Source organism: Helicoverpa armigera, chromosome 29 (genome assembly GCF_030705265.1).
Source record: "Helicoverpa armigera isolate CAAS_96S chromosome 29, ASM3070526v1, whole genome shotgun sequence".
In the NCBI taxonomy this organism is placed as follows: Eukaryota; Metazoa; Arthropoda; class Insecta; order Lepidoptera; family Noctuidae; genus Helicoverpa; species Helicoverpa armigera.
Window position 1 is genome coordinate 2,967,260 of NC_087148.1, and position 23,696 is coordinate 2,990,955.

A 23,696-nucleotide genomic window follows, 5' to 3' on the forward strand; every position below is an offset into this window, starting at 1 on the left:
AAATTGGTAACTGTTTCATTCATACTGAGAACTGCAGGTTTAATTACCTAACAAGCCCTAGTGTCAGAGTTTTCTCAAATCCACCTGACGGCCTCTGATGTGGAATTGTAACAACGACTGCTACTGAGTAGCATTCGGGGACGCCGGCGCCACGTGCCCTCCCAGGCACGGGGGTGTAACACCGCCAACTTCCAGGCTATGGGCTGCTTTGTAAATGTTTCTAAAACCCACAAGGCGATTTTAGCCCGACCCAGGAATCGAACTACACGGCTAGGAGTCAGCAAACCCGAAAGGGCCAAAACCTGCCGGGGCTGCGGGACTGTTTGTGCGTGAAACCGCGGCGCTGGTACATAAAAGGCTTAAGAAGGAACATGGTGGGTTTTAGTCAGTAAGAGCCTGACACTCCCTCACGCTGCACCCACAGCGGGAGGTGTCATTCAATGATTTACCATCATAAAGAAAGACTACGAGCATGGCAAACTACCATTGTTTACAAATTAAGATGCAGGATTCTTAAGACATGATAATCTATTAACATCAATGTTTGTCTTCTGTCGTTCCGTATATCTTCTCATCCCCACAACGATTTATCTCAGTAATCCTTAGACAATGACATCTAAATTAGATGTCTGGTCTTACAGTCTAACTCTGAGCTAACGACAACGTGACGACACGACTACGATTAAGTTGAATATTCTTTCATATCTAGCTTTTTCTCATCTATGTAGTGCTTTGAGTCTGATGCAGCTTAGTACCAGTGTTTCAGTCTACCCGAGTACCCCAATGTCCAAATGACAGCCGGGACCCACCAATTTAACGTGCCTTCCGAAACACGGAGGAATGCGTAGCCTAGTTTACGAAGGGGCTAAGGCTTCCCACTCACATTACACTATGTAGGATAGGTAAATCGGTCCGATATTTTGTAGGACTATCATACTAGGATTTTTTTTTGTAGGAAGTGTGCGATGCACTATTGCTATCAGTGTGTTCTATTTTTGTCCTACGAAAAATCGGTCACCTATTTATCGGAAGTGAGTGAGTAGCCTAAATGACAGTCGCAACTATTTACGTTATTGTGGTTTCCGAGTAAAGTTAATAATTCTTTCTAGTTTTTTTTTATTGCACAGCGAAGTAATTTTCTAGTTGCAACTGAAAAGAAAATACTGAAATGGTTGGATAATGCAATAATAAAGATTAAAAAACAGTTGCGACAAAATTGCGTCCCTGCACTTTATAGTTTTGTAGTGAAATTACAAAGTTTTTGCGTTGTAATTTGAATGTGTTTGTATGTCTGTGTTCTGTATGAGTGAAAAAATACCGGCCAAGTGCGTTTAAGGTTTCCGTACCGATTTATAAAACGGACAAAAAAATCACATTTGCTGTTTGGGAGCCCGCCAAAATATTTATTTAATTCTAGTTTTCAGTATTTGTTTTTATAGCGGCAACAATAATACATCATCTGTGAAAATTTCAGCATATTTCAGCAATTTTTAAAAAACTTCTACTAAACTATAATTATTTAAACAAGCTGTATCACACGGTTTCACCCACGTCCCAAAGAAATTTAATACTTCCTGTACTAGGATAAAAATATACCATTCATCAAAATATCACCATCAAATAATTCTAAAATCGCCATGCCATTTCACCCTCCCAAAGGAAAAGATACAACACTACTTGTAACTCGAAGTGGCCTTAACTCCCTTAATTCCCTTGACTGGTCTCTTAGTGGCTAAAAGATAAGTATGAACTTATTTATCATTCTTTTAGAAGTATTATCGTGTGGCTTAGGAAGAAAATATAACATCCTGTAGGTGTAGAGAGTACATATAAGGCAGAAAAATTGGCCTAATAGTCATTGTCATGTCATTATGACGTTTGACATAGTGACATTTCATATGACGTTAAAAAAACAGTTGCGACAAAATAGCGTCCCTGCACTTTGTAGTTTTGTTAACCCCCGACGCAAAAACGACGGGGTGTTATAAGTTTGACGTGTCTGTGTGTGTGTGTGTGTGTGTGTGTGTGTATGTGGCATCGTAGCTCCCAAACGAATGATCCGATTGTAATGCGGTTTTTTTTGTTTAAAAGGTATGTCAGTCGGGAGTGTTCTTAGCTATGTTTGGTGGAAATCGGTTCAGGTCTTCAAGGTCATCAGCTCGTTTGCTAGATGTGATAGGAATGTTACACGCTCTTGCAAGTATATGTGGGATCTGAAATTTGAAACACTAATGTCTTTTGGAACCACTAAGCTGGTCTGCTGTTAGGGCACGAAGGTAGGAGACGTGACCCTGAACTGCCTCTTAGTAAACCCATCGAGTTTGGGCTCGTTGAATTTGTCTTGACGAGTTCTCTTCATGTTTCTGATTGACGAGAACCTGATGCTGGAAATGGGATGTGGCGGATGAAACCCTGGAATGCCGGAATGAAACGGATAAACCGATTTATATTTTTCCTGAAAATCTAGAATGTCCAAAGGTTAATCTTTATTGTTTCTCAATCTGTGCAATTCTCCCAGAGCCAGTTTGTCATGAGGATTGTTAAACAGCTTCCTTTGGCCGAGATCGCATATAGCGACCCCATCTTAGGATAAAATAAATTAAATGAAAGAAGGAAAAATTAAGGAGCTCCTTTAAAAAGCATGAAATAAAATTAAATTATAAATTTTAAAAAACCCCCGACCCAAAAAAAGTACGCAATAATTACGACAAAAGGTTAAAAACGCTAAACCCTATAAAAAGCAAAAAATAACTTTTAACACTACGTAAACTAAATTTTGACGTGTCGGGGGACCGCTTTTTACCTTCACAAATAATTACATAAATCAAATGATACCTACCTAATTACAACATTCGTTTAAAAAAAAAAACACGTATCTAAAGTAATGAATTAGAGCGGTCCCCCGACACGACAAAATTTAGTTTACGTAGTGTTAAAAGTTATTTTTTGCTTTTTATAGGGTTTAGCGTTTTTAACCTTTTGTCGTAATTATTGCGTACTTTTTTTGGGTCGGGGGTTTTTTTAAATTTATAATTTAATTTTTAGTCAATATGCTTAACAACCTTTTCACACTGGAGCGGTTTGGATCTTAACTGATGATGGAGACGACAGAAAATTAAGGGAACAAAGCATTGGTACATAGCAACTAAGTACCAAGTGATTGGGCTTAGTGCATTCATATTGATGAGATATTTACATCAAAATATTTTATTATCTACTACCATGTCAGACTTGATAATGGAAACAAAAAAAAATTGCAGCAACCTTGAAGTTGGGCATATGTTATTTATATTGGTTAGACTTTTCCACAATTACGGTTGCGAATGCCAAAGTGGGCATTAAAAATATTTGGACCCAAAAACCGAAAAGCATTAAATAAAAAACTTTTTTACAAAAAAAATGAAACCGACTTTTAGAAAGTTTTTAAGTCAACTAGCAATTTAATATATACTTTGCCATAAAACAGGCAAAACCAGATGCTGCAGCTTCCTCCCCAATAAAACAAACCGTAATTCGTTTTATGTTTGCAGCTATTAAACCGTCAATGGCAGCCATTTTGTTTTTGATGACGTCAGCAGTCAGCACAGCGGTTGTCAAAACAAGATATTATTGATTGGTCCTATCGTTTGCAGTTTTGTTAGAAAATTGTTTTAGATTGGTAATAGTGGATTTTGTGTATTTCTAGATTATTGTATACAAAGAATTTTTGTATGTTCTGTTTTAATTATATTTCATCCATCACAGTAATATATAGGTGAGAGTTTGAGAGTATGTGTATATTTACCTATTCTATTTATTAATACATTTAATTCTTGCATGGGCAAGGCCCATATTAATATACAAAATACTATAAAAAACTTAAATAATAATAATAGTAAATATACAACAAGTCTTAAAAACGAATGGTATGTTTGTTACTTCTTTACTTGAATTTTGACGGATTTAGCGGATTTTGATAAAACTTAGCAGTAACATAGCAAATACATCTGAATAACGTTAAGGCTATTTATCCAGGTGCGGGAAATAGTTTCTTCAAAGAGCTGATGAAAACGCTGGTCGACGCTAGTAAAAATTGACATATTTTTTGGAAAAATAAACTAGTTATCTTATTTTTTTGTACACTTTAATATTTTTGTAAAACTGATCCCTATTTTTTACCCTGGAGTGTATAACATGATTTACCATTTTGCGGGCTCTTAGCTTGAATAAGAAATAATATCCAAAACGCAGGCGGAGTATAATTAAGGATTCCAGTTATCATATTGATTTCTGACACTTACGCGAATATTAGACATTTAAATAAAACTACTTTTACGGATTTTATCGCGGTTATATTATATTATTTAATCCCGACGTTTCGGATCCTTTACAGCATCCATGGTCACGGGCAGACTAAGGTGTTGGTCGTCTTGATATATTAGTTACAAACAGCTACCCTACATTTTGTTAATTATTATTGACAATCCGATTCACGCAAAACGAGCTAACTGTATCCTTAGGTCGAGCAGTTGTAGGCTTGGATTTTGATTTAATAGTTTCTATGATGGGATTCCAAGCAGGTGGTATGACCCAGCCATCTTCTCTATTGAAATTTGGATGTTTTTTAATTTCAATAGCCTCGCGAATCATCCTAGGTAGGAATCGGTTTTCTTTTGCAAGGACTTGTGGTTTATCAAATCTGATGTAATGCTGGGCCTTGTCTAGTGTGTGTTCACAAACTGCTGACTGTCTGGAACGGCGGTGTTTGACATCGGCGATGTGTTCTTTTACGCGGGTCCCTATGCTTCTTTTAGTTTGGCCTATGTAAGAGAGACCACAATCACATTCAAGCTTGTATACACCCGCATCTTGTAGAGGTATGTGACACTTGACAGGTGGTAAGAATTGACTAATCTTCTTCAGCGGCTTGAAGTAGGTTTTGATTGAAGCTCGCTTCAAGATGTAGCCAATCTTGTCTGTGACTCCTCTTATGTATGGAAGAACAGCAGGTAGACGCTCAACTGTGGCTGGTTTCACGCGGGTTCTGCGACGAGGGCGCGGTACTCGGAGCTTGTTGTCGTGCAGTACTTGCTTAACATGTTGAAGCTCAGCACCCAGGTGTTGTTCATCGCAGATCCCACGCTCTCTGAAACAATGATTTACCAACGGTAGATAACTGTGTTGGGTGGTGGTGGGACTCACCATGAAGGTATTTGTCTGTATGGGTTTTCTTCCGATACACAGTGTGACTCAAGGTGTTATTAGGGTTACGGATAACCAAAACATCTAAGAAAGCTAAGGAGTTGTTTGCCTCTGACTCCATAGTGAATTGAATTTTGGGGTTTATGGAGTTAAGATGATTTAAAAATGCTGTGACTTTGTCAGATGGTAGTATTGTGAAAGTATCATCTACGTACCGCTTGTAGAATTTGGGTGTTACGGGTGCAGATTGCAGGGCTCGCTCCTCAAAATCCTCCATGAAGATATCAGCAACAATGGGAGATACTGGGGAGCCCATTGCTACACCATCCACTTGCGTGTAGAAGTGATTATTCCACAGTAAATAGCCAGATGTTAGGCAATGTTTTAACAGTTCAGCATATTCAGTAGGCATGTTATTCTCTGCTAGTTTCTTAGACACAATCTTGATGCAGTCTTCAACGGGTAAGCATGTAAACAATGACTGAACATCAAAACTGACCATAGTTTCATTGTCAGCTAGTTGTAGGTGTTTTATTTCACTGACAAAATGGTACGAGTCCTTTACATATGCTGCTGTGTTTCCTCTCAATGGTGAAAGTACTTTAGCCAGATGTTGAGCCAATCTGTAGGTTGGTGAGTCGATTTGGCTGACTATTGGTCGTAGTGGAGCATTAGGTTTGTGTATCTTCGGTAGCCCATACAGCTTTGGTGGTTTTGCGCAGCTAGGAACTAGGTATTTTACGTCTAGATTCAATGTTTCGGAGTACTTTTTATCAAATCACTAGTTGATTTCAATGTTTTGTTGTGGGGTCGGTCTTCACTTGTTTATATGTACTTACATCCGATAAAAGGTCTTGTATTTTATCATTGTAATCTGACGTATCCATCACCACCGTAGCATTACCTTTATCTGCACGTAGAATTGTTAATTCAGGCCTGTCGCGAAGGTTTTTTAACGCTAGATATTGATTTTTATTTAGATTCGGTTTGGGCAGTATGTTGCGACGTAATACAGACGAAATGTCCTGACGTATCGCCTCCGAATCATGTTTATTGATTTTATTTTTAAACAGGCAGTCTTCCACGTTGCATATAATGCTTTCTACCGGTATTTTTCGAGGTGTTACAGCAAAATTTAGGCCTTTCGATAACACTTGAACCGTATTTTCATCCAAGACATTTTTTGATAGATTGACAACTGCGCGTGATTGGCTCGCAGGTAACGGGCGCGTTCCGTTTTCTTTTCGTGTGTTATTTTGGACATTTGATTTAGACGTTAGTTTTCAAATTTGATTATTTGTCTGTTTTTGCATTCATTATATTTAGATTTTTCGCGCTCATCTAGTATTTTCATGCAATTATTAAAATCAAATGTAGTTAAATCTATCTTTAATTCATGGGATGACGCCTCAATGTCTTGATTAACGCGGTGCAAATCGGATCGTGTATTTTGTATTAACTGCTGTAGTAACTTTTTACTTGCCTGGTTTAAGATCTTAGCGCTTCCTCGTATGTCCTTCCTTGGTGAAATTATGGCACACGTAGGAATGATGCTGTTGTCTCTGCATCTCTTCAAGAAATTCAAGGATGTTATGAATCTTGCGCGCTTCGTCTTGAGATCTTCCAACCGGCGTATTTTATTTGCAATTGGCAGTCCGTACTGGTTAACATATTGATTTCTGACACTTACGCGAATATTAGACATTTAAATAAAACTACTTTTACGGATTTTATCGCGGTTATATTATATTATTTAATCCCGACGTTTCGGAGCCTTTACAGCATCCATGGTCACGGGCAGACTAAGGTGTTGGTCGTCTTGATATATTAGTTACAAACAGCTACCCTACATTTTGTTAATTATTATTGACAATCCGATTCACGCAAAACGAGCTAACTGTATCCTTAGGTCGAGCAGTTGTAGGCTTGGATTTTGATTTAATAGTTTCTATGATGGGATTCCAAGCAGGTGGTATGACCCAGCCATCTTCTCTATTGAAATTTGGATGTTTTTTAATTTCAATAGCCTCGCGAATCATCCTAGGTAGGAATCGGTTTTCTTTGCAAGGACTTGTGGTTTATCAAATCTGATGTAATGCTGGGCCTTGTCTAGTGTGTGTTCACAAACTGCTGACTGTCTGGAACGGCGGTGTTTGACATCGGCGATGTGTTCTTTTACGCGGGTCCCTATGCTTCTTTTAGTTTGGCCTATGTAAGAGAGACCACAATCACATTCAAGCTTGTATACACCCGCATCTTGTAGAGGTATGTGACACTTGACAGGTGGTAAGAATTGACTAATCTTCTTCAGCGGCTTGAAGTAGGTTTTGATTGAAGCTCGCTTCAAGATGTAGCCAATCTTGTCTGTGACTCCTCTTATGTATGGAAGAACAGCAGGTAGACGCTCAACTGTGGCTGGTTTCACGCGGGTTCTGCGACGAGGGCGCGGTACTCGGAGCTTGTTGTCGTGCAGTACTTGCTTAACATGTTGAAGCTCAGCACCCAGGTGTTGTTCATCGATTCGAATCGGATTGTCAATAATAATTAACAAAATGTAGGGTAGCTGTTTGTAACTAATATATCAAGACGACCAACACCTTAGTCTGCCCGTGACCATGGATGCTGTAAAGGATCCGAAACGTCGGGATTAAATAATATAATATAACCGCGATAAAATCCGTAAAAGTAGTTTTATTTAAATGTCTAATATTCGCGTAAGTGTCAGAAATCAATATGTTAACCAGTACGGACTGCCAATTGCAAATAAAATACGCCGGTTGGAAGATCTCAAGACGAAGCGCGCAAGATTCATAACATCCTTGAATTTCTTGAAGAGATGCAGAGACAACAGCATCATTCCTACGTGTGCCATAATTTCACCAAGGAAGGACATACGAGGAAGCGCTAAGATCTTAAACCAGGCAAGTAAAAAGTTACTACAGCAGTTAATACAAAATACACGATCCGATTTGCACCGCGTTAATCAAGACATTGAGGCGTCATCCCATGAATTAAAGATAGATTTAACTACATTTGATTTTAATAATTGCATGAAAATACTAGATGAGCGCGAAAATCTAAATATAATGAATGCAAAACAGACAAATAATCAAATTTGAAAACTAACGTCTAAATCAAATGTCCAAAATAACACACGAAAAGAAAACGGAACGCGCCCGTTACCTGCGAGCCAATCACGCGCAGTTGTCAATCTATCAAAAAATGTCTTGGATGAAAATACGGTTCAAGTGTTATCGAAAGGCCTAAATTTTGCTGTAACACCTCGAAAAATACCGGTAGAAAGCATTATATGCAACGTGGAAGACTGCCTGTTTAAAAATAAAATCAATAAACATGATTCGGAGGCGATACGTCAGGACATTTCGTCTGTATTACGTCGCAACATACTGCCCAAACCGAATCTAAATAAAAATCAATATCTAGCGTTAAAAAACCTTCGCGACAGGCCTGAATTAACAATTCTACGTGCAGATAAAGGTAATGCTACGGTGGTGATGGATACGTCAGATTACAATGATAAAATACAAGACCTTTTATCGGATGTAAGTACATATAAACAAGTGAAGACCGACCCCACAACAAAACATTGAAATCAACTAGTGATTTGATAAAAAGTACTCGAAACATTGAATCTAGACGTAAAATACCTAGTTCCTAGCTGCGCAAAACCACCAAAGCTGTATGGGCTACCGAAGATACACAAACCTAATGCTCCACTACGACCAATAGTCAGCCAAATCGACTCACCAACCTACAGATTGGCTCAACATCTGGCTAAAGTACTTTCACCATTGAGAGGAAACACAGCAGCATATGTAAAGGACTCGTACCATTTTGTCAGTGAAATAAAACACCTACAACTAGCTGACAATGAAACTATGGTCAGTTTTGATGTTCAGTCATTGTTTACATGCTTACCCGTTGAAGACTGCATCAAGATTGTGTCTAAGAAACTAGCAGAGAATAACATGCCTACTGAATATGCTGAACTGTTAAAACATTGCCTAACATCTGGCTATTTACTGTGGAATAATCACTTCTACACGCAAGTGGATGGTGTAGCAATGGGCTCCCAGTATCTCCCATTGTTGCTGATATCTTCATGGAGGATTTTGAGGAGCGAGCCCTGCAATCTGCACCCGTAACACCCAAATTCTACAAGCGGTACGTAGATGATACTTTCACAATACTACCATCTGACAAAGTCACAGCATTTTTAAATCATCTTAACTCCATAAACCCCAAAATTCAATTCACTATGGAGTCAGAGGCAAACAACTCCTTAGCTTTCTTAGATGTTTTGGTTATCCGTAACCCTAATAACACCTTGAGTCACACTGTGTATCGGAAGAAACCCATACAGACAAATACCTTCATGGTGAGTCCCACCACCACCCAACACAGTTATCTACCGTTGGTAAATCATTGTTTCAGAGAGCACGTGGGATCTGCGATGAACAACACCTGGGTGCTGAGCTTCAACATGTTAAGCAAGTACTGCACGACAACAAGCTCCGAGTACCGCGCCCTCGTCGCAGAACCCGCGTGAAACCAGCCACAGTTGAGCGTCTACCTGCTGTTCTTCCATACATAAGAGGAGTCACAGACAAGATTGGCTACATCTTGAAGCGAGCTTCAATCAAAACCTACTTCAAGCCGCTGAAGAAGATTAGTCAATTCTTACCACCTGTCAAGTGTCACATACCTCTACAAGATGCGGGTGTATACAAGCTTGAATGTGATTGTGGTCTCTTACATAGGCCAAACTAAAAGAAGCATAGGGACCCGCGTAAAGAACACATCGCCGATGTCAAACACCGCCGTTCCAGACAGTCAGCAGTTTGTGAACACACACTAGACAAGGCCCAGCATTACATCAGATTTGATAAACCACAAGTCCTTGCAAAAGAAAACCGATTCCTACCTAGGATGATTCGCGAGGCTATTGAAATTAAAAAACATCCAAATTTCAATAGAGAAGATGGCTGGGTCATACCACCTGCTTGGAATCCCATCATAGAAACTATTAAATCAAAATCCAAGCCTACAACTGCTCGACCTAAGGATACAGTTAGCTCGTTTTGCGTGAATCGGATTGTCAATAATAATTAACAAAATGTAGGGTAGCTGTTTGTAACTAATATATCAAGACGACCAACACCTTAGTCTGCCCGTGACCATGGATGCTGTAAAGGATCCGAAACGTCGGGATTAAATAATATAATATAACCGCGATAAAATCCGTAAAAGTAGTTTTATTTAGATTCCAGTTATCTTTAGTTCACCTCTAGAATAATTAATGGTTTTGCCCATATTTGATGATTAAGAGATATTCGGGGTTTAGCGTCGTTGATACAGACAAAATCAATTCTATTATAAAGTATTATAAAGTCGTGGGTGATACAGGCAAATAATATTATAAAGATAAAGAATTCATTTGTTTAGTCTAGTTTAGGTGGTTGGGTTTATTTTTGCATATTTTTAACCACCACAAAAAAATTGTGTATATTGCTTATTTAATTTCTTGGTGACAAATAAACTATTTTTATTTTTTACTAGCCTTTTCCGAATTTTCACCTGCGTCCGTGGGAACTACTGTCCGTACCAGGATAAAATATAAACTAAAGAGTGCAGCTTTCCAAAAGTGAAATAATTTTTAAACGTAGTTTTATACTTTGTCCATTACAAACAAACAATAAAAAAATATTGTTTTCCTTTTTATAATATTAGTATAGATGCAAGAAGAGGGGTGTTGGTAGTTTGACCACCAAGCCATTTAAAATATCTAGGCTGAATCATCCATTTTATAAGTTAAAAAAATCTTTATTCTACAATAACTGATCATAATAAAACTTTTACCGACAGTTAAAATAATTCACACAGAAAAACGCTAACATTAATATACATGAAAATTCATGTTAAAATACCTACTTACCTTGTTTTAAAAATCAGAATCTGTTATCGCAAAATGAACAATAACTTTTGGTCTCGCCATTGTATATATTTTAATAATTATTTACATAATTTCAATCTTAATATTCATACGGTATTAATTCTGTGGTGTTAAGGCAAAAGGGGATGAGTCAGAAATTGTGAAAAATGAGTTAATTACACAGTTGGGTACAAAATTTTACGAACTATCGTGGTAAAAAGGAGATAATTCAATATAATGTATTTTATTTCGTGAATCTCCAATAAAAAATACGAGTCTAGTCATAAATAGCAAAACCTAAAAAGTAAAAAGGAGTTTTGTCTAGTTATCTTCTTATTGCATACGTGATCCTTTACTTATAAAATTAGGTATAATGAGATAAGTCGACTTGTGCCTAAATTCATATTCGTCGTTCCGCGTTAGTTGCATTTCGCGCGCGAAGTTGACGTCTTTTTACTAGTGCAACGGTGCAAAAAATCCTAAAATTATGGTTTACGTGGGTAATTTGAGTGTTGAAACCTACAGAAATAAATAGGATTAACAAGTTCGATTTAACGTAAGTATGATGAATTTAAATCCTTTAAATTATGAGCTGATTCGGATCTGGAGGACAACCAGTATGGTTTCCGTAAAGGGCGTTCAACAGTTGACGCTATACTGCTTCCTCCACGCATACGCGTGAGGGTCCTGGCGGTCCTGGCGGAGGAAGCAGTCGACCGGGGCGAGGTGGTTTCGGCGGTGTCGCATGACATCGCTAACGCATTCAACACCCTGCCCTGGAATATCATAAAGGAGGCGCTCCGTTATCATGGAGTGCCAGGGTACCTCCGTCGCATAATCGGGGCCTATTTATCCGAAAGAGCTGTCGTGTACCTGGATCGAGAAGGATGGGTTCGTCAGAACATCTCTTCCTCAGGGGTCGGTTCTTGGCCCTCTCCTGTGAAACATTGGCTACGATTGGGTCCTGCGCGATGCGCTTCTCCACGGCGTCAGCGTGATATGCTACGCTGACGACACGCTAGTCACAGCACATGGGTAGACGTACCGGCAGGCGGCCATTCGGGCCACAGCCAGTGTCGCGCAGGTCGTGGGTAGGTCTTGGCCTCGAAGTGGCCTTGCACAAATCCGAGGCCCTTTGCTTCCATGGGCCAAGGAAGAAGCCACCTCCGGGGTCCAGTATCGTGGTGGGAGGGGTTACCATCGCTGTGGAGCCGACAATGAAATACCTGGGACTCGTTCTCGAAAGTCGTTGGGACTTCGGGCCACACTTCCAGCGGCTCGCTCCTCGGTTGTTGGTCGCAGCTTTAGCGCTCTCACGCTTGTTGCCCAACCTCAGGTGACCCAATATCTCCTGCCGGAGGCTCTATATGGGGGTCGTGCGGGCGATGGCGCTTTACGCCGAGCCAGTGTGGGCGAGCACCCTGACGGCCCGCAACCTTCCAGTGCTGCGAAGACCACAGCGAGCGATGGCCATCAGGGTTATAAGAGGATACCGCACGATCTCCTTCGAAGCTGCATGCCTCCTAGCCGGATCGAGACCGACAGCCCTCGCGTCACTCTATACATGGCGCGAGGAAGCGGTGGGGCGGGCCGAGCGCCTCGTGCCTCGGCAAGTTGAGTTGCGCAGTTCAGAGCTCCGCCAAGACCTCATTGCGGAATGGGAGCAGCGACTTGCGCGACCCACGGCATGGCAGCGGTAAGGCCCATACTGAAGGAGTGGCTGGAGGGACGCCACGGCGCCCTCAGCTTCCGGCTGACACAGGTCCTTACCGGACATGGGTGTTTCGGAAAGTTCCTGTGTCGCATCGGTCGGGAGCCCACGCCCGAATGCCACCACTGTGGCATCTGGGGCAACGCAGCGCCGTGACGTAGAGGCAGCAGTAGACGCTGCGGGAAGTCTTTCGCTGCCGGCTGTCGTGTCCTGCATGGTCGGCAGCGAAGATGGATGGAACGCCGTCGCATCCTTTTGTGAGGATGTGATGGTTTGAAAGGAGGCGGCGGAAAGGGAGAGAGAAGCTGCTTCCTCTCTCCCCGCCCGCAGCAGACGTGGAGGACGTCGCAGAATGATTAATCTCCGGCCACCATAGGGCGCGGCCTGCGGGCGACAGACTAGGGGCGTCTGTCGTCCGATCAGAAACAGGCCTCGAGACGGTGGCGTTGTGTTGCGCGCGCATCTCTTAGTGGAGTTTGCTGTGGCCGCTGAGTGACGGCCACAGAGGTTGACGGGGCCCGCCTTTGAACATCTGGGGGGCCAATACCTGTCGGGGGTGCGGAAGAATGCTTTGGCGATACCCGTGCCCTCGACAATAGGTAATTGAAGGCAACACTGGGTGGGTTTTTAGCCGGTAAGAGTTTGGCACACCCCCTCCACCGACCCCAGGTGGAGGGAAGTCCATGAGGATTTCCCCCCTGCCAAAAAAAAAGGTAGGTATATACGTAAATAATAATAGCAAATAAAGAGACGAGTCGTTCTAGGATTTTTTTTTAATTTTTACCGTGTTACGGAAAAAGGAGATATGTCAATTGTTTTAATAATTAAGAAATAAAAATATTTTTCATGTACATATAAAAGACGACTAAATTAATAAATGAAAATTAAAACAGAGTTGTGTTAATTATTTCTATATACACTTTTGATTAAACTGCATTTTTATTACAAAACAAACACGCGTTTTTTTGATTAGCCCCTGGTGAAAAGTTGTGTTTTTTGACTCATCCCCTTTTGCCTTAACACCACAGAATTTTTGTGAGCCTATGAATTTAAAATATTGTTCATAAATACACTTTTACTGGCACACTTTCATTATTTTCATATTTTCAGGTATTCTTGGTATTTACGCTTATTATACTTTACGGATGTCTGAATAACTTTCTAATAATACGACAGCAAAAGTTTGTGTGTGTACGTATGTGTGTTCATTTGTGTGTGTGTGTGTGTTTGTGTATGAGTAGGTATACTATATTTGCTACTTCTTCATGTTCAAATGGCTGAAGGGATTTTGATGAAACTTAGCAGTTCCTTATAAAGTGCGCATAACATATATAGGTAATTATGCATATGCCCCTTTTTATCTTGGTGCAAGAAATATTTTGATTCCTCGGGCCGGTGAGAGCGTGGTTTAAGCTAGTTGGAAATTGTTTGTGAATCAGTGAGTTTACTTACTTTCTAGAAAAATACTTTTTCATAATATTCCACTTAAATAAACCTAATACTAAATACAAAATGATATAACCTCAAAACTATAGCCAACAAAGGCCCATAAACAACGTAATTTACACCCAAAACAAAGGCGCATTATTTGAAATTCCGACCACGTACCGTTTATTTACCTAGTCAATGCTATGAATGACCGGATTGGCTCTGTCAACTGAGCCGCGGCCATTTTGCGTGACGGCCATTTTGTTTCGGTATTTTGAAATCGGAAACTCGTATTTTGGTACGTGAAACAGTTTTCGCCTTTTTATTTTCAAATGATATACCTATTTTTTTGAAATGTCGTTTTTTATTAGATATCAAGTGTATTAATAGGTATTATAAATGTGAAAGAAACTCTTTCTGTCTGTCTGTCTTTTACGCTTAAACACGCTTTCCAAAAAAAAGTCGTAAAAAGATTGTTTACCTTTAGTTCAGTAGCTGCTCAAAATATATAAACAACGCAACGTAGGTAATTTACACCTAAAACAAAGGCATTTTAGTTTAAATTCCGACCACGTACCGTTTATTTACCTAGTCAATGCTATGAATGACCGGATTGGCTCTGTCAACTGAGCCGCGGCCATTTTGCGTGACGGCCATTTTGTTTCGGTATTTTGTAATCGGAAACTCGTATTTTGGAACGTGAAACAGTTTTCGAATTTTTATTTTCAAATGATATACCTATTTTTTTCAAATTTCGTTTTTTATTAGATATCAAGTGTATTAATAGGTATTATAAATGCGAAAGTAGCTCTTTCTGTCTATCTGTTTTTTACGCTTTTACACGTTAAAAAAAAAGTCATGTCAAGGTGGTTTACCTTTAGTTTAGTGGCTACTCAAAACGCGTATAGAATCCAAAATTACAATAATATTATTTCAACTATAACCAATAATGACAATTTATACCCAAAACAAAGGCGTATTATTTGAAATTCCGACCACGTAGCGTTTATTTACCTAGTCAATGCTATGAACCGTCTGTCTGGTTTTCACGATTTCGCGCCAAAACTACTGAACCGATTTTAATAAAAGGAATTCAGATAGTCCAGAGCCCGAGGATGTACGTAGACTACTTACTTATCCGGTTTTGGGAAGTGGCTAGAACCACAGGGAATAGGACTGGTAAGTTATTAAAAAAAAAAAAATACACTGGGAATTAACAGCAATAAATAATCGTATATTTTATTTTAGGTTACGATACCAATTTTTGTTTTTCAAAAAACCTTTTTACTAATTACTTATTTAAAACAATAACTATCTACGCATACATCGAGATATCTCCAAACAAAATCCAGGCTTTTCCAAAAAAAATATATCAAAAAATTTACACAGAATATTGTAAAATCTCCTAGCATGGTAAAGATGGATGACTATGTCAAACAATAGCTTTAGCCTAGCAAAGTTTATTTACTGCAAGCTACAACGAATTGCTGGCTATAAATTTTGTTTAAACATTCTTTGCAGAGATTTTAGAATGCTGTTCGTTGATCCTATATAAATCTTTTGTTAGTCTAGGTATGTTTACTTACTAATATAATAAAGTATTGAGAATCAAAGTTAAAGTCAAATGTTTTTATTTTAGCAGGCTTTTATGAAACGTTACACTAGTTGCACGGTTCCAAAAAAGTTGCTCTCCTGGAAAAGAGAAGCTGGTCCTATTCGAAAAAGCTTTTAGTGTTTGATAGCCCATTTTAGGCAGGCTATATAGGCTACTTTTTATCCGGGTGCACGGAGTAGTTCCTACTGATCGCGGGCAGAGCTTTCTCAGGTAAATGTGCAAACTAGAACTGAAAGATTTTTTCATATAAGACTAGTAGTTCCTGAGATTAACGCGTTCAAGCAAACATACTCTTCAGCTTTATAATATTAAGTAATAGATAAGTAATAAAAAAAGATAAATAAAATGAAATTGAACATCTCAGCTTTCTTTCTTTTAAACATATCTTTTACTTTACCTTTATATCGTCTACCAAAGATACAGCCATTTTCTCTCAGCTTTTAAGAACTCCATCTATCAAGGTAATCTATTGTAGTTTAATCGGAGAGAGTAACTTAACTGTTAATCCCTTTGGACTCGTAAGTACTAGTCGTTTGATACAAGAGGATAGAAAAGGCCCGATTTGTCTTTATTTAACGCAACTTAATTTTTGTTAAAGAGCTCGTGGTAACGGAAACACGGATCGATCGATCATAAGGTAAACTGGTTCGTGCTTGGGTGACCATCTAGTGTAGTTTTAACGAATGTCAGAGACCAGAAAGTCTAACAACTAGTATTAACAAGGGATATCGGAGTTGCCTGGAAAACAGGGTTGAGGATGTCAGATATGTAGTCGCTCCATGTAAAATAAAGGTATGCTAACCAAAATATGATTATATTTTGCTTTAATTAATATTAGAGTATTAGGGAATCAATTGCTTAAAAACCTTCCTTATCAATCGTTCTTTTTTTAACGAAAACCACGTGAAAATCCTTTCAGTACCTTTTAAGTTCATCGCGATTAGACAGACAAACATGTCAGAAGATTTTCAACTTCTAGTGATGAAAAAAATTGTAATCTATTACATAACCCTCCCCAACTCCAATCTTCTAAGTTTGCATATAAAAATAGTCGGCGAGCCCATATTGTTTCGCCCGTATATACATACATAAATACATACATATGTATATGTAAATAGGTGACGCTAAACAAAAGGCCACGTGACCGCCGAGATATGAACGCGGAACTTTACGTTAGAAAACTGAGGAGGGATTGCAGAAAAAATAAATATATCATGAAATAGATTTTCATTTAAAATGATGCTGCGAACAAATTATTAAGTCTACCCGACTGCCAAGAAGGGTCATGCTTTTTGCGCGTACTTTTGCATCTATGTCAGCATCATTATCATCCTCCTGCCCTTATCCCAATTTTTCTTCTTCCATACTCTTCTGTCTGCCGTTATTCTCACGAGTGACATTATTTCTAGCCATGTCGACTTCCACACAATCCATCCATCGTTTTTGGTCATCCCCTTGCACTATATCTATGCATGTTTGAATGCATGTAATATCCTTCATTCGGTTATCTATGGAAAATTACCTAGTAACATTTTTATACAGAACTCTTATAGTGGGTTGCACCATTGAACTATAATGATAACCAAACCATTTTCAGTTGTCAAATCGCCGACTTGACCAATGGGCGGCAAGTATAGGCTGATTATGGTTTGGTTATCGTTATAGTTAAATGGTGCAGCTCACCCTTATGGTTTGGTTTTTCACTTGCTATCCAGACTACTCAGGCTACTATTGATATCTTAATCTCCCTCAATAGATTTATTTTAAATCGGGGCGGAGAGAAATGCAACAAATCAAAGATTATGTAAATTGGGCCCGCCATTCTTGAGTTATAAATGGTTTAACACAGATCGTTTTTCTTGAAGATTTTAAGATTATAAAGGTGAATAACCAAACGTTTGATTTTATATATATTTCTCTTTTTACGAGTCTTCACCAAGTATAAAAAAATAAATTCATGACAGACATGACATCACTTTCATTCACTAAAGTGTTATTAAGTTAAAGAGTAAATTTTTAGAAAAGTTATTTTTCTGGGAATAATACTTCACTATTAACCAGCTGGCTCCTGTTATTCCACCCGCGCTACAAGTGAGCTACTTCCAGCACCCGGATAAAAATTGCCTACGTTCTTCCTCAGGCTACAGGCTGTCTATGTATCAAACATTTAAATCCGTTAAGCACCTCATTTTGGTGTTCATTGTGGAGTTTCTTACACATTTATAATATTAGTAAGAATAACATTTTCTTATCACCCTTTCCTTAACACTTCCTCCTCCTAATTTCACGCAATTTACGACAAGTCTGACCGTAACTCTTATTTTATCTGAGTGCAATGACCTCGTTTAATGTCTATAGTCTCGGAACATATTGACACTTAAGAGAATTTATATAGGGGACATATACGTATATACAAGTTTATATAGGTATATATATTCGTAGTTTTGACTGTTTGGGACCACAAAGTTTTTAATGTTTACGATGGAAATAAAGGGTAGATTTTAATGTGTATTCTCTGAAGAGTTTGAGCACATTGAAGACTAAACAGTTGGCTGATAGTTGGCCCAAAGGTTGGCAATTTTAAAAAAAGAAAATCTTGATCCCAGTCATAGTTTATCAGTAGGTCTGATGTCGGTTGAATACCTGATCTTTGTAATGTGCGTACTACTATTCATCTTTATACTGATTTATGAGCCCAAAAAACTATCGGCTGACTAAAAGTTTGCAGTGTAGGTAGTGTTAAGCAGAGATGTAGAATTTATAGTTTTTGCGTTTATTGCAAAGAGACAGACAAGCAGTTTATGGGAATAGAAGGAGCATTCACTTGCAATTATTTCTTAAAATAAATCTGTATAGCCTTTTGCCAATTATGTTGTATTAGGCATCCAGTATATGACTGCGTATCTGAACTGCCAGTTACCCAGGCATACGCTTTAGTAAGACTGTGAGACTTTCTGGCTTCTGACTACCGGTAACGACTGCCAAATATGATGAAATAACAGTCGGGACTCACCAGTTTAAAGTGCCCTCCAAAACATAGTCATTGTTGTCCAAGATATACTTAGAAAGTACATACAAACTTAGAAAAGTTGCATTGGTACTTGCCTGATCTGGCATCAGACGAGCTCACTCATACTTCAGAGGCTGGGTCTTTATCCATTAGTCCACCACGTCTTCTTTCAGCAGTAGTCTATACCTATCATTTTGCCGTCCCCTCGGGCTATGAGAGTGAAGAAATAGTGAGTGCACCTGTGTCTGCGCAAATGCTCGTGCACAGCTGGCTGATCTCCTTACATGAGAACAGCCGCAGTAGCCGATAATCGGCTAGGAGGACTCCATTATACCTAACATATTTTTTTATAGAATATTTTCTAGACCTTTTTGTAGACTGTATAAGATGACGTCACACCCACTGTCTCAGTTTATTCCGGTTGAATATTTCAGGCAGTAATTACAGCCTCTTTTCAGCCATTCACGGTCGAGGCTCGCTCTTAATTCGAGCTGAGGTACACAGTATAAAATATGCAGTAGACCAACTTTGTCGCAGTGATCTTTGTAACTCGTGGAGTATTAAAAAGGTTGTTTTTGTGGGTTTTCGTTGATTGTTTTAAATGATAAATTGGTTTGTAATTATTTCGGGATTTGTGTAATTATGTACGGTAAATGTTATAAAATCTCTCTTATTTGCCTTTTTCCGATGTTGGTACATATGTTGGGGTCAATTTTCAATCTAACCAGATGCAGAGTACCAATATTTTACACAAAGCAACTTCATAAAATCTGTATTATTTATTATATTAAAATTTTACATACAAAGGAGATAAAAACAACGTTACTTTCCTTGATATATTATTTTATGGTACACCCCTAAATTATATTATGTATCGACTGAGGAAAAATGTATATAATAATATATATTACATATTCACGCCTCTAAACCGATTGTTATTCCGAGAAAAGAAAATCCAATTAATTTAGTTTTGTTCTCATAGGAAACTCCAACAAACTATAAAAAAATTACAAAGTAAAGTAGAGTTCACTTACTGTTCACACACATACTATGACACCGACTTTTATAAACTTCAATTCAGTGTGATTTCCACTGATTGACTGCCTGTCGTTTTTAATTAATCTTACATTAAGAAAAAACAGGATGATGACCTATTTTCAACGCTAAAGAAAACCCTGATTTCTTTAAGCAATAATGATATTTAAGTATATTGGCATAAGGTTCAATATTCTTGACTTTCTTTTTATGTTTTGCTTTATTAATATTCGTGATAAACTGAAAAACTATTCATGCAAGTGACTGTAAAGCATTGGTTAGCTTGTTTGAAAGAAGTAAACAAATTACTAAATAATAACAAATCATTTCAGGATACCGGTTATAGTAAGATTGTAAATCTGAAGAATAAACACTTAGGAACTGCTGGGCAGATTTCCAAAAAAAATTGAAGTCTTAGACAGTCCGTTTTTATTGAAAAAAGCTATATCTAGGCTACTATTTATCCGACTGCGCGAAGTTATTCCCACGACACGCAGGTTAAAACTGGCAAAAGCTCGACAATTTTATAACATTAAAAACAAAGGTATTTCATTTACGCTAAAAGCTTGCTGCAAAATTCCAAACAATGATTATGAAGAAGACCCGGCAAGAAACTCCATAGACACTTTTCAAAATCAAATATAAACGACAATCCTTAACAATATAAAATCGTATTATCAAGGAAAGATCTCGAAATTTGAGCAATCAGACCTTTTATTGGGAACTTAAGGGTCCCAAGAATTGACCTTTATAAGGTAATGCTTAGGATCCCAATCGGTGTGACCCCAAGGGACCCTACCCGTTAAATTACGTTACAATCGGATCCTGTTATCCTATAAAAGGATAAGAATTTTACTTGAGTTATTTCAATATGATTGTCGATATGTATTTACAAAGAATTTGGTTTGAAAAGTACAAAAAATATTATACATGCAAAAGTAATAGGTTCTGTTTGTCTGCCACGATTTCTCAGTAAAACTGCAGAATAAATGAAATTTGGTATGCTGATAGTCTGCATAAGTTGCCAGATACCTCCAGCGGCTCCCAGCAGGGCCAAGGCCTGTCGGGGCTGTGGCATTGTTCGCGCGAGTTACCGCGGCCCTGATACATAAAAGGCCTACGACGGAACATCACGGTTTTTAGCCAGTAAGAGTCTGACACTCCCTCACCGCTGCTAACCCACAGCGGGAGGGGGCATTTGACGATTTTTGGCGTCGCCGTCGTTAAAAAAAATGTGCCAGATGCTTCAGAAAGGATATACCTACTAATAGGCTACTTTTTTATCCGCGTGCGGGAAGTATTTTCCTCTCGTTTGGAACCCGGATAAATAAAATACGGTCGTACGAATTTTCCTCACCTCTTGGTTTACATAGGTGTTATATTTCTCATCTCATTACATCCCATTCTATATTTATTCATGTTCTCCTTGCATAAATAAATATAACATGTTGTTACACAGAAAATAACCTAAGGGATCAAATTGATATCAGGGTAATTTATTTCAATGTTCCGGGTTTTCCTTACGAAATAGGTTAATTTTACTTGGAGTTAGAGTACATGCATACTGAAGACTAAATAGTCGGCCGACAGTTGACCCGATGGTTGGCAATTTTATTTTAAGGAAATCTTTATTTGAAAAAAGTTTTTAGTCCGGGTGAATACCTGATCTTTGTAATGCGCGTAATATTTATCTTCAAACCTAAATAGTCTAAACAAACTATTAGCTGACGAAACTCTAGCTATTTTTGAAACTAGGTATAATTACAAATAAGGGTCTCCTGGCATGTGCCACATGAATCGCTCGATCTTAAGATTACGCAACGTTTGGAGTTGTCGTTCCATGGATGTAAGGTCCTTCTTCGTACGACGATTTCTTCTGCGTTTTGGAAGCATTTATCGATCAATCATAAGGTTGAGCTTGGCGCGGCCGGTCCGTATATGGTTGCCCATCTTGTCACAACTACCTCCACCGTGTTTCGCAAGTCACGATAAATTGGTGGGTTCCAGTTGTAGTTACGGGTAGTAAGAAGCCAGAAAGTTTGACAACTGATCTTACAAGTATCGTGATGGTGCCCAGGTAACTGAGTAAAGGAAATCAGATAGGCAGTCGCTTCATGTTGCACACTGGTACTCAACTGCATTCGTTTAGACTGGAAGCCGACCCCAACATAGTTGAAAAAAGGCTCGGCAGATGATGACCAAACGAATTCTTTCGCTGTTGCTAAATAATTTATTACACTCACTGGTTTACCTTAACAATACAAAAAAATATGAAAAAAAACCCTTAATTTTATTCACAAACCGGGATAACAGTAAGATAATAATAAATTATCTTTTTAGACTTGAAATATTAGCTACTGTAGGTAAACCCTCGTTCCCACTACGGCGTAACGCTTATTTTTTTCTTGTCTAGTTGTTACATAGTACATCGACTATTTTGTGGCTTTGCTTTCTACATGTTCACTACTGTTACACTACTGTCTCACTACATGTTCCCCTCAGTTCAATCTACGTCCCGAGAGATCTTCTTCTTTCACCAAGTTAAAAAGTACACTACGTCTTTCTCAGGCTCTGGACCAAATATATACCAAACTAGCTTCTACCAGCGGTTTCACCCGCATCCAGTGGGAACTACTTTCCGTACCGGGATAAAAAGTAGCCTATAGCCTTCCTCGATAAATGGGCTATCTAACAATGAAAGAAATTTTCAAATCGGACCAGTAGTTCCTGAGATTAGCGCGTTCAAACAAGCTCTGCAGCTTTATAATATTAGTATAGATTGTATATTATGTACTAAAAAAAGGTGTCCCGATATATTATTTTGTATAACAAAGCACTACGATAAAGTGCTATAACATTGCATATCTTTCTATATTCGTAACTACATAAACGGCTGGCAGGAGCTGGATGCGAGAAGCCGAAAATCGATCTCAGTGGCGTGCACTTGGAGAGGCCTATGTCCAGCAGTGGACTGCGATAGGCTGATGATGATGATGATGATGAACTACATAAACTCAAGAACTATCTGTAGTCTCGACGGCCGTAGTGGAAACGCACCTTAAGGATATTAATTTTAAAAGGAGCATTAGTAACAACATCTGTTACTAGAGTAACACTTTTATTCTTATTTTCAGAGGATGAACATAAGAATTATCTTTGCAGTGAAAAAAGGTAAATTGTATCTTTTATCTTTGAGTTAAAAGATTGTGATAACTCTTCGAGATCAGCTGTTAGGGGGCTTTAAAGATAACATTTTTTAAACCTTGCAAAGAGGTACCAATCAGATGAGCATCATTCTAAAAAAATATAGACTTTCCCAGATTATTTTTTAACCCTACTAGAGCATATACCAATCTTAATATCAGAAATTACTGGACCGATTAGAAATTTTCTTTCTGTCTTCATTATCTGCCGAACCTTTTCTCAACTATGTTGGTGTCGGCTTCCAGTCTAACCAGATGCTGCTGAGTACTCTCTGTCTGGTCTCTTTAAACCTGTTTCTATCTTTCTTTGTTAAGTATCCCATTTATTAAAAACTCATTTTTATCCAGGTGCATGGAGTAGTTACCACGGGACTTGGGTGACTTTTTTAACGACGTCAAAAATCATCAAATGACCCCTCCCGCTGTGGGTTAGCAGCGGTGAGGGAGTGTCAGACTCTTACTGACTAAACACCGTCGTGTTCCGTCGTAGGCCTTTATGTACCAGGGCCGCGGTAACTCGCGCGAACAATCCCGCAGCCCGGACATGGGTGATCCGCCCT

At 38.7% G+C, this 23,696-nt stretch overlaps 5 pseudogenes; 2 read left to right on the top strand and 3 right to left on the bottom strand.

Moving 5' to 3' along the window:
* Positions 1-4,309: 4,309 nt before the first annotated feature.
* On the bottom strand, positions 4,310-5,829 carry LOC135119075 (uncharacterized; annotated as a pseudogene).
* A 128-nt stretch (positions 5,830-5,957) lies between these two features.
* On the bottom strand, positions 5,958-6,939 carry LOC135119076 (uncharacterized; annotated as a pseudogene).
* A 73-nt stretch (positions 6,940-7,012) lies between these two features.
* On the bottom strand, positions 7,013-7,699 carry LOC135119062 (uncharacterized; annotated as a pseudogene).
* Positions 7,700-7,716: 17 nt separating this feature from the next.
* On the top strand, positions 7,717-8,792 carry LOC135119063 (uncharacterized; annotated as a pseudogene).
* A 33-nt stretch (positions 8,793-8,825) lies between these two features.
* On the top strand, positions 8,826-10,451 carry LOC135119077 (uncharacterized; annotated as a pseudogene).
* The last annotated feature ends 13,245 nt before the right edge of the window (positions 10,452-23,696 follow it).